The sequence below is a fragment of the Pogoniulus pusillus genome, chromosome 35 (genome assembly GCF_015220805.1).
Source record: "Pogoniulus pusillus isolate bPogPus1 chromosome 35, bPogPus1.pri, whole genome shotgun sequence".
Classification (NCBI taxonomy): Eukaryota; Metazoa; Chordata; class Aves; order Piciformes; family Lybiidae; genus Pogoniulus; species Pogoniulus pusillus.
In genome coordinates, this window is record NC_087298.1 from 13,298,355 (window position 1) to 13,309,180 (window position 10,826).

Here is a 10,826-nt window from a genome sequence, read left to right on the forward strand (position 1 = left end):
CAGGGGGCTGCCGCTTGGCGTGGAACGGGACAATGCCCGGGGGACAGCTCCGCACGGGGACACCAGGGGCAGCGGGGCAGGGATGGGGATCCCGGGCCGCGGGGACGTCCTGCCATGTGCCCACTAGAGGGAGCGGCAGACCCAGGCTGGGAGCTGGCAGCTGGCAGCGGGCGGGCTCCGGTGCCAGCCGCCCCAGCGCCAGTGCCAGGGCAGCTCGGAGGGCTGCGCCCCGCTGCCGCTCCAGCCCCTGCCCGAGCTGGGGGGCACAGAGCTCACCTCACTGCTGCCTGCCGGTCCCGCACCTGCTGCTGGGGCTGCAAGGAGAGGTCAAGGAGCGGAGAAGTTGCTCCTCCGTGGGGAAAGGAGCTTCGGCTGGCACTGCAGGCTGAGAGCCTTCGTCTGCTGCAGGGCCGAGGGGTGTGGGGACGTGGGGCAGAGGAGGTGGCGGCAGGGTTGGGCTGGAGGATCTCTGAGGGCTCTTCCAGCTGGATGTTTTCTGTGGTTCTGTGGAAGAGTGGTGAGAAAGCTGGAGAGAACGGGGGGAAAGGAGAGCCCCGCGGGAGGAGAGCCGCCAGAGCAGAAGGGAAAGGAGACGTGGGAGGAACCTGCTCCAGCTGGCTGCGGCCAGAGAAGAGCTTCAGCAGAGCCAGATGGAGATCCAGTGGCTGGCAGAGCCCATCCTGTCCAGGCAGAGATGGGGACCAAGTGCCACTGTGGTCTGCAGCAGCCGGGGGACACCCAGAGCAGCAGGGCCAGGGGCAGGTGGCAGTGCTGATGCTGATGCTGGGCTCCAGGAGCCAAACTCACCTGCCCTGCAGCCTGGCCCAGGGCTGGTTGCAGTGCAAGAGCACAGAGCGCCTGGGACAGGGGTGCAGTGAAACCAGTTTCAGCAGCACCAGGAGCTTCTCTGGTGCTGGTGGGAGGTGCAGGGCCCCTGGGGGCTCTCCAGGGCCCTTCATAAGCCTCCCACCAGTTCTGCCCAGCTCCATGGGTGGTGACAGTGTGTGGGGGCTGGCACAAAGGAGCTCCTGACCTTGCCTGGGTACGTGTCTTGCCTCACCGTGGGTGCCAGGGCTGGCCAGTGCCGCGGTGGGAGCCCAGCCAGGGGTTATTAATAACCTGCTGAGTCAGGGGGGGCTCTTGGGTTTCAGCATCACAGGACACAGACGCCGAGAGGCTCAGATGGATCCCCCCCATCCCTACTTTTGACACTGACAGGGACAACTGCAAAGCTGGCTGGGGGCTGCAAGCCGGAGCCAGGCGCCTTGGAGCCTCGCAGGGCAGCCCAGCCCCAGCCTGATGGTCACTGCAGGGGGGCAGGGGCAGGACTGGTGCTGTGCTGGCCCCCAAGTACAAGCCCTCAGCACGCTCACAGGGACAGGCTGAGGTGTGCTCTGGAGGCTCCCTACGCATCCTTAAGGAAGGCAGTGGGTGGTGTGGAGCAGCTGAACTTTCTGGCCCGAGGTAGCACTGCAGCTTCTCTAGCAACCTGCGTGCAAGAGCAGCTGCAGCAGCAGAGTCAGCCCCCAGCGTGCAGGGGAGGTGCAGGGGCCCCTCACACACACACGGGCACCTACCACACACTGGGCCGTGCCCTGGCATCTGGGCACTCACACCTCGAGCTCTTCAGGGCCACACAAGCCCCTGGTGTGGGGCTGCTCCCCTGTGGTTTTGCCTGGCCCCACTCCCCTTTCTCCATCCTGCCCCTGGGGTGTACTGGGGTGGAGTTGTCTGAAGGAGGGGACAACATCCCTGCTTTTGCTGCTGGCATGCTGCAGGCTGGCACCCAGCACTGCTTTCTATTTTTCCACCCAGGCCAGGACCAAAATAAGCCTCTCACCCCTCCTCAGCAGCTGTTCCAGACATCACCGCGGCCACGCCGGATTTCCCTGGCTCCTCTGCTCTCATGGCTCTCAGATCCTGGTGTCTGCACTGCTCTTGCCACAGCTGTCACTTGCAGTGGCTGGCATAAGTGAAGTGCTGAAGCTCTGCTCGGCTCCTGAGTCCCTGGAGAGGTCTGGTTGGGTTGTCTCAGGCTGCCTGAGCAGCCCAGCCCTGCTCGCATCAATGACCTCTCAAATCCCATTTACCTCTGGGGAGGTGCTGGCATCTTCCTGCTCCCCACACCCAGCCCAGATTAGGGGGTGAGGGGATTGAGTGCCAAGCAGTGGCACACTCTGTGAACCCTTCCTACACCCTCTGTGAGGCCAACCCTCAGCAGCGTATCTCAGTGAGCAAACTGATGGCTAAAGCTATGTTAAACCTTGCAGGGCCAGGAGCAGGCTGCAGCATCAACCCACAGATTAGTGAGAGCCTCAGGAGAGGTTTAGAGTCATAGAACCAGAGAACTGAGTAGGTTGGCAGAGAGCTCCAAGCTCCTCCAGCCCAACCTAGCACCCAGCCCTGCCCAACCAACCAGACCATGGCACTAAGTGCCCCAGCCAGGCTTGGCTTCAACACCTCCAGGCACAGAGACTCCACCACCTCCCTGGGCAGCCCATTCCAATGCCAATCACTCTCTCTGACAACTTCCTAACAACATCCAGCCTAGACCTGCCCTGGCACAGCTTGAGGCTCTGTCCCCTTCTTCTGGTGCTGGCTGCCTGGCAGCAGAGCCCAACCCCACCTGGCTACAGCCTCCCTGCAGGCAGCTGCAGGCAGCAATGAGCTCTGCCCTAAGCCTCCTCTGCTGCAGGCTGCACACCCCCAGCTCCCTCAGCCTCTCCTCACAGGGCTGTGCTCCAGGCCCCTCCCCAGCCTTGCTGCCCTTCTCCAAACACCTTCCAGCACCTCAGCATCTCTCTTGAACTGAGAAGCCCAGAACTGGACACAGCACTCCAGGGGTGGCCTGAGCAGTGCTGAGCACAGGGGCAGAAGAACCTCCCTGCTCCTGCTGCCCACACTGCTCCTGAGCCAGCCCAGGATGCCATTGACCATTGTTTGGGTTAGAGATGAGGAAAAAATGTCTTGGCTGCAGGAGTGGTCAGGCATTGGCACAGGCTGCCCAGAGAGGTGCTGGAGTCCCCATCCCTGGAGGTGTTCAAGAACCATGTGGCCATGGCACTTGCAGACAGGCTGTGGGGGCCATGGTGGTGCTGGGCTGGCCTCAGAGGGCTTTTCCAACCAAAGAAAGGTCTATGATTCCATGAAATCCACTCTCTGCCTGTTGGCTTTAAGCAAACCCTCTCTGTTCTAGGTGATGCATCCTTTGGCAAATAGAAGCCTGGAAAGGCTTCAGTCCTTCCAGTCTCCTTTTTTCAGTAGGTGCTCCCTCCCCGTGGGACCTGTCCTTAGGTCCTTGTATCTCACTGGGGTTTTAACAAGCGTTTGCCATCCCAACACATTCCAGCACTTAAGCAGGCTCCTTGAGAGGCAGAGATAAAGCATCAGCCTTCCGGTTCATCCTGCCAGCCTGTCTGCAGCAGATAAGGATGTTGGGCAGCAGGAAAAAGGTTATCTGGGCAGGAAGCTGAGCTGCAGTCGCTGTTATTGCAGGAGGCTGGGGGGGGGGAGTGTGGAGAAAAGGAACCCCAGCAGGAATCCATAGCCCATACAAGCCTTTCCCGGCGGGATGTGATTGATGGTCCGAGCCCTGCTGTGCCTTCCTCCCCCGGGGTGGGAGGCATCCTCCCGTACGGCGGAGAGGGAAGCAGCCGAGAGGGTTGTGCTCTCCCTGTGGCAGGGCACCAGCGGAGGAAGGTGCCCCGAAGCCTGTTGCTTTCCCTCTCCAAGCTGCAAAAGAAGAGGTCTGGTTTCGTGCCCCTGCTGCCCCCACAGCAGTGCTGGATGGGTTGGGCTGAGCAGTCTGCAAGAGGGAACTTTTCTGCCCCAGATCACAGCTTTGCTCTTCTGGGATTGTGCTGTTTGAGTTGGATTTCCAGCTCAGACATAGCAAAAAAAATGGGAACAGAGAAACTTAGAAGTGGAAGAGGCTCACAGATGTCAGGGGGTGGAAGGGACACAAAGAGATCATCTACTCCAAACCCTCTAACAGAGCAGGACCACACAGCCTAGCTCAGGGCACACAGGAACACATCCAGACAGGCCTGGAAAGGCTCCAGAGGAGACTCCACAACCTCTCTGGGCAGCCTGTGCCAGGGCCCTGGGACCCTTCCAGGCAAGAAGTTCCCCCTTGGGCTGAGCTGGAACCTCCTGTGCTGCAGCTTCCATCCATTGCTGCTTGTCCTATCCCAGGCAGCAGTCAGCAGAGCCTGTCCCCCCCACCTGGCCCCCAGCCCTCAGATAGTTATAGACATTGATTCAGTCCCCTCTCAGTCTTCTCCTCTCCAGACTAAGCAGCCCCAGGTCCCTCAGCCTCTCCTCACCAGGCAGTGCTCCAGTCCCCTCATCATCCTCATAGCCCTCCACTGGTCCCTCTCCAGCAGATCCCTGTCCCTCTGCAGCTTGGGAGCCCAAATCTGAAGGCTGCACTCAGGATGAGGTCTCAGCAGGGCAGAGCAGATGGCAGGAGAACCTCCCTTGATCTGCTGGACACACTCTGCTGAATGCCCCCCAGGACCCCATTGGCTCTCTTGGCCCCCAGGGCACATTGCTGCCCCATGGATGCTCTCCCCCAGCACCCCCAGGTCCCTCTCCTCAGGGCTGCCCTCCAGCAGGCACCTCCCAGCCTGTCCTGCTGCAGTTTGTTTCTCCTCCCCAGGTGCAGGACTCTGCACTTCTCCTCGCTGAACCTCCTTTGGTTGCTCTGTGCCCAGCTTCTCTGGAGTCTCTGAGTGGAGAGGTGAACATTCCAGGACCAGGCTATAGAATGGCAACAATGGATAAGTTAATATAAGCTTTTGATGCTCCAATGAAGTGATGTCTGGAAGCAGAGCTTGGACCTGCCCTTTGCTGCTTCTGCTGTGCCTGCTGCTATTTCCCCCCGCTGCTGTTTTGGCTGCTGCTGCTTTGCTGCTGCTTGACCTCTTCCCCCTCTTCCTGAAGGATAATATATTTCTGTAGTAGTTTATTCTTCCTCTGCTGCTCCATTTAAACTGGACAAAAGTACAATCTCAGTTTGTCCTCCCACCTGCCCAAATTCTGACTTGCAGTGAGTTTACTTTGCTGGGAGAGGGACCTGGAGGGACCTGCCCTAACCCAGCACAGGGTTGCACGAGGGCTTGTTGTGATGGGATGAGAGGGAAAGGATTTGAAGTCCAGGGGAGGGGAGATTTAGACTGGAGATGAGGAAGAACAAGGGGACACAGCCCCCAGTCCCTGTGCTCAGTGCTGCTCAGGCCACACCTCAAGTGCTGCACCCAGTTCTGGGCCCCTCAATTCAAGAGAGATCCTGAGGTGCTGGAAGGTGCCCAGAGCAGGGCAGCAAGGCTGGGGAGGGGCCTGGAGCACAGCCCTGTGAGGAGAGGCTGAGGGAGCTGGGGGTGTGCAGCCTGCAGCAGAGGAGGCTCAGGGCAGAGCTCATTGCTGTCTGCAGCTCCCTGAGGGGAGGCTGTAGCCAGGTGGGGTTGGGCTCTGCTGCCAGGCAGCCAGCACCAGAAGAAGGGGACAGAGCCTCAAGCTGTGCCAGGGTAGGTCTAGGCTGGATGTTGTTAGGAAGTTGTTGTCAGAGAGAGTGATTGGCATTGGAATGGGCTGCCCAGGGAGGTGGTGGAGTCTCTGTGCCTGGAGGTGTTGCAGCCAAGCCTGGCTGGGGCACTTAGTGCCATGGTCTGGTTGATTGGCTAGGGCTGGGTGCTAGGTTGGACTGGCTGAGCCTGGAGCTCTCTTCCAGCCTGGCTGATTCTGTGACTGTGATTCTAAGAAGTTCTTTGCAGTGAGGGTGGTCAGACAGCAGCTTCCCCTGCTTGGGATTGGTTACAAAACTGGGAGAGGTCCCAGTGAAATTCCCAGAGCCATCCTCATCCTCCAGAGGGGCTCAGAGGAGCACCACTGTGAAGAGAAGAGCATCAGCATTCCCAGTGGCCTGAGCCCAAGACCTGTGGCCAGCAGCATTTGCTGCAGGGCTCCCTGGCTGTGAGACCTGACCCTGGCATCCCCCGGGGCGCCTGAGCCAGTTTCTTCCATCAGCACAATTAGCAGGGCCAGCAGCAGGCCGAGCTGCAAGGCAGGCTGCTGTGCTAGCACCGAGCCAGAGCAGCCTCCCCTGCTAAGAGCCAGGGATTTTCTGAGGAAAACTCTGCTTGGGGGGAGGAAACAACTGGTCCTGGTCTCCCCCCAGCCCATCCTGCATCTCCCCACTGCAGCCAGCGCGCAGCCTCCCTCGGGCTGCCAGAGCTTAGCTGAGGGACTCTGCGATTAACTTTGCCTCAATCTCCAATTCTTCCCTGCCTGCTATTTTTATCCGAGGGGGAGGGGGGAGGGGGAGTGGGGGGAGCTTTTACAAGGGATTTCACTCAAATAATGAAATAAATGTGATCAGCCCAGGGACCCTTAATCCGCTTTGACTCCTGTGTCCTGCGCAACCATCGCAGGGATCTTTGCTGCCTCCAAGCCCCAGCAGGGTGGGGGGCAAAGGGGCCCAGCCCCTGCCTGCCAGCAGGGCAGAGCCCACAGCAGCACCTCCAACCCAGGCACAGGCAACCTCAGGCCAACACAGGAGAAAAACTCCTCTTTAGTCACAGAGCCACAGAATCAGTCAGGCTGGAAGAGAGCTCCAGGCTCAGCCAGCCCAGCCTAGCACCCAGCCCTGCCCAACCAACCAGACCATGGCACTAAGTGCCCCAGCCAGGCTTGGCTGCAACACCTCCTGCCACAAAGACTCCACCACCTCCCTGGGCAGCCCATTCCAATGCCAATCACTCTCTCTGACAACAACTTCCTCCTCACATCCAGCCTGGACCTGCCCTGGCACAGCTTCAGGCTGTGTCCCCTTCTTCTGGTGCTGGCTGCCTGGCAGCAGAGCCCAACCCCACCTGGCTACAGCCTCCCTGCAGGCAGCTGCAGGCAGCAATGAGCTCTGCCCTGAGCCTCCTCTGCTGCAGGCTGCACCCCCCCAGCTCCCTCAGCCTCTCCTCACAGGGCTGTGCTCCAGGCCCCTCCCCAGCCTTGCTGCCCTTCTCTGGGCACCTTCCAGCACCTCAACATCTCTCTGCAGTGGAGGAGCCCAGAACTGGACACAGCACTCCAGGGGTGGCCTGAGCAGTGCTGAGCACAGGGGCAGAACCTCCCTTGTCCTGCTGCCCACACTGCTCCTGAGCCAGCCCAGGATGCCACTGGCTCTCTTGGCCACCACCAACATCCAGCATGAGCTGAACTAGAGCCAAACCTGTGCCACCACAAACAGACCTTGTGTAACAGCCTCCCTAACTCCCCCCAGATCTGCCTGCCTGCCCTCTGGGTGCCAGCCAGTGCCCATGCTTCCCTCCCCAGCAGCTGCCTCATGCAGGCAGACCATGGGGCCTGAGTCACCCTGTTCCTGGGGGACAGCAGAGAGGATGCCCCATGGCAGGAAGGGATTTATCCCACCTTCATTCCAGCTCCAAATCTACCAACCAGCTTGTGGGAATAAAACACCAGCTTAGGTCGGGAAGGGGGGAGGAACTAAAACACCTCAGCTGTGATGCCCACATATGTCCAAAGACCTAATCCAGCTTTGCTGCTGGCCCTGGCACCTAGTGGGGTTTGTAGAAACAAATGGAAATCTCTTTTTGCTGCTGAGCAGAAATCAGCAGCAGAGGCAGGGGAGGAGGAGGCCTTAGCTGCATGCAGATGAAGTTGTGGTCACCACAGCCTGGGCCTCTGCCAGCTGCATGAGCACACTTGTGGCAGCAGTGCCCAGCCCCATTGCTGCTCTTGCCTCCTCAGGGGCCTTCTCTTAATTCATCTGCTGAAAGCAGAAGAGCAGAGGCTGGAGGTGACCTGGCTCAAGAAGCACCACTGATGGAATCCCAGAACGCCAGCTTGGGAGAGACCCCAAGGGGTGCCTGGTCCAACCTTTCCAGGTGATGGTGGAGTTGGAACAAACTGGCCCAGCACCCTGGAAAGCTGGCTCCTAAAGGGGACCAGTGCAGGGAATCCACTGCAGCTGGCTCCTAAAGGGGACCAGTGCAGGGAATCCACTGCAGCTGGCTCCTAAAGGGGACCAGTGCAGGGAGTCCACTGCAGCTGGCTCCTAAAGGGGACCAGTGCAGGGAATCCACTGCAGCTGGCTCCTAAAGGGGACCAGTGCAGGGAATCCACTGCAGCTGGCTCCTAAAGGGGACCAGTGCAGGGAGTCCACTGCAGCTGGCTCCTAAAGGGGACCAGTGCAGGGAGTCCACTGCAGCTGGCTCCTAAAGGGGACCAGTGCAGGGAATCCACTGCAGCTGGCTCCTAAAGGGGACCAGTGCAGGGAATCCACTGCAGCTGGCTCCTAAAGGGGACCAGTGCAGGGAATCCACTGCTTCCCTTGGGAGAGCATTCCAAAGCCCAGCTGTTCTCAAGGCTTCTCTACCAGCCTCACATGGTTCAGTTTGAGAGCCTGAAGGCTCAGGGGAAACGCTCAAGTTTCTGGGCAGTCCTGAAGGACCTCAAACTGTTTGGCCTTTGCCACACAGCCATGGTGGGCACCTGCACAGAGCAGCCTGGTGTCCTGCTACAGCTCACCCAGGACAGCTGGGGCCGAGCCCCTGGCTGAGCTGCACGAGGGTGGGGAAGGAGGCACAACCAGGAGTGCCCTCAGCCCCTGGCTCACAGGTGCCAAGGGCCTATGTGCCCCACTGGTGCTGCGTACAGCCACTGCCACCCGTGAGGCCAGTGGAGGGACAACTGGGTGATCCCACCAGCATGTTACACAGCAACCCAGGGTCTGGCAGGCAGCACTGCTGAGGCTGGGAGCCAGCCCCAACCCTCTGACACCCTCCAAGGGAGCTAAAAGCCCTCCTGATGCTGCAGGGCTCTGGGGAGAGCTGTGCTGCATCCATGCTCCTCCTCGCAAGCAGCAGCTAGGGGAGGCAGATGGAGCCTGCCCAAAGCCCAGCGAGATTGTCCTCACCCTCAGGCTGCTCTGCCCTCCTTGCCTCTGAGCCAGACTGGCCAGGATCCAACCCTGGGTGTCCATGAGGGCAGCACAAGGGCTGAATCCTCCTCAGGCTGTCCCCAGCACAGCCCCTGGGGCTTCCTCGGACAGAAAGCTGAGGACAGTGCCCATGGATTGCACCTTGGCAGTGGCACAGCCAAGCTGCCCTGTTGCCACCCCCATGCTGGCTGCATCCACGGGGTGGTGGGGCTGGGGGGCTCCTGCCTCCCCCAGGAGGTAACAGCTAAGCCAGCCACAGCCTGTCCTGCTTGTTGGGTGGCAGGGACACAGGACAGGCCAGGCAGCCCCGCGGTGGTGCCACCATCCCTGGCTGTTGCTATAGAGACAGGAGCTGGATTTCACAGCAGTGATGCTGGTTGGCTCTGCAGCACCTTCTGCATGGCAGAGAGCTGGCAGAGAGGGGTGAGGGGTGCTGTGTGGTGCTGAGGAGGAAGGAAGCCCAGGAAACCCTCTGTGAATGCGAGCCTCATCCTGCAACCCCCAGCTCACCCCTCTCTGCCCTCCTGCCTCACTCTGCAGCCACCATTGGGCTGAGAGCAGCTCAGCTGCTGTTAGAGTCACAGGATTGTTTAGCTTGGAAGGGACCTCTGAGAGCTAAGAGCTACAAAGTGAGAGCTTCCCACAAAGCAATCACTGCAGAGCCTCCTCCTGCTCCCTGCTCTCCACAGCCACCCCGAGGTGCAGGCATTTGCCATCAGCACTGCACTAACTGCCTCCATCCTTCCTGGGGGTGAGGACAAACTCTGCCAAGTGTGACAGTGCCTTGAAGAAAGACACCAGAGCTCACTCGTGCACATCAGTGCTTGCAGGAGAAGGTGGCTGGCAAAGAGAAGCCCTGGCAGAGGCCAAGGAGTGGCAGCATGTCCCAGCTGCCCCCTGCTGCTCTGCCTGCCAGGACAGCCAGCAAGAACCAGAGCTTCCCCCTTTCCTGGACAGCCTTGCCAGGGGAGTTCTTGCACAGCCCACCGCCGGGGAGCTGCACGTCTCTGCAGGACCTGTCACCCTCCTTACCGTGCCTGTGCTCCAGGCTGGGGCCAGCCGCGCCGGGGGTCGGCAGCTCGCAGGGCTCTGTGCTGCCATCCCAGCTGGAGCCCTGTGCCAGGGATGGATTTTCTCTTCAGCTTCTTTTCATACTAATTATCAAAGAGCAACAAATGTTAGCAGCTTGCAGGAGCCATTATCTGAATGTCTTCTCAGCAGCAGGCCCTGTAGGAAGAGGCTTCCCAACACGCAGGGGTAGAGGAGAGCACAAGCCCCAGCTGGCTGCTCCCTGGACCTGCAAGCCAGCTGCAATTTGCTCTTTTGGGATGGGCAGGAGGACAGGGAGGAGGGGATGGCACCGTCCTGCAGGATGCATCCAAGCAGGCAACGTGTGGAGTCTGGTAGCATCCATCCCCTGCCAGACATCAGATCCTAAAGGCAGAGAAAGCCCAGAGAATGGGAATGTTTTGTGTGAGCTCTGGGGAGTCCTTAGCCAGGAGAGATGATCCATGCCAGGGACACCACACTGGGCATGGTCATCACCTGGGTGAGAGCAGCCAAGTTTCAAGGCAGCTACTTGTCCATGATGGGAAGCAACAGCACCAGGCCTGGGCATCAATGTCTGGATGCAGTTACCTCAGAGCAGTTCTCAGCCATCCAGGAGCTGAGCCTTGCAGTCAGGGGAGGTCAGGAGTGCTAACACAGCAGAGTTCAGAAGGCTCCAGCCCAGTGAGCAGAGCTGGGGCTGTGCTCTCTGCCTCCTAGCTCGGCAGCCCTGCTGGTACCAGAGAACAGCTCATCCTGGAGGAGACTTACCTGGGGGATCTCCATCCACAGCATCACCTGGCACAACACAACCACAGCCATG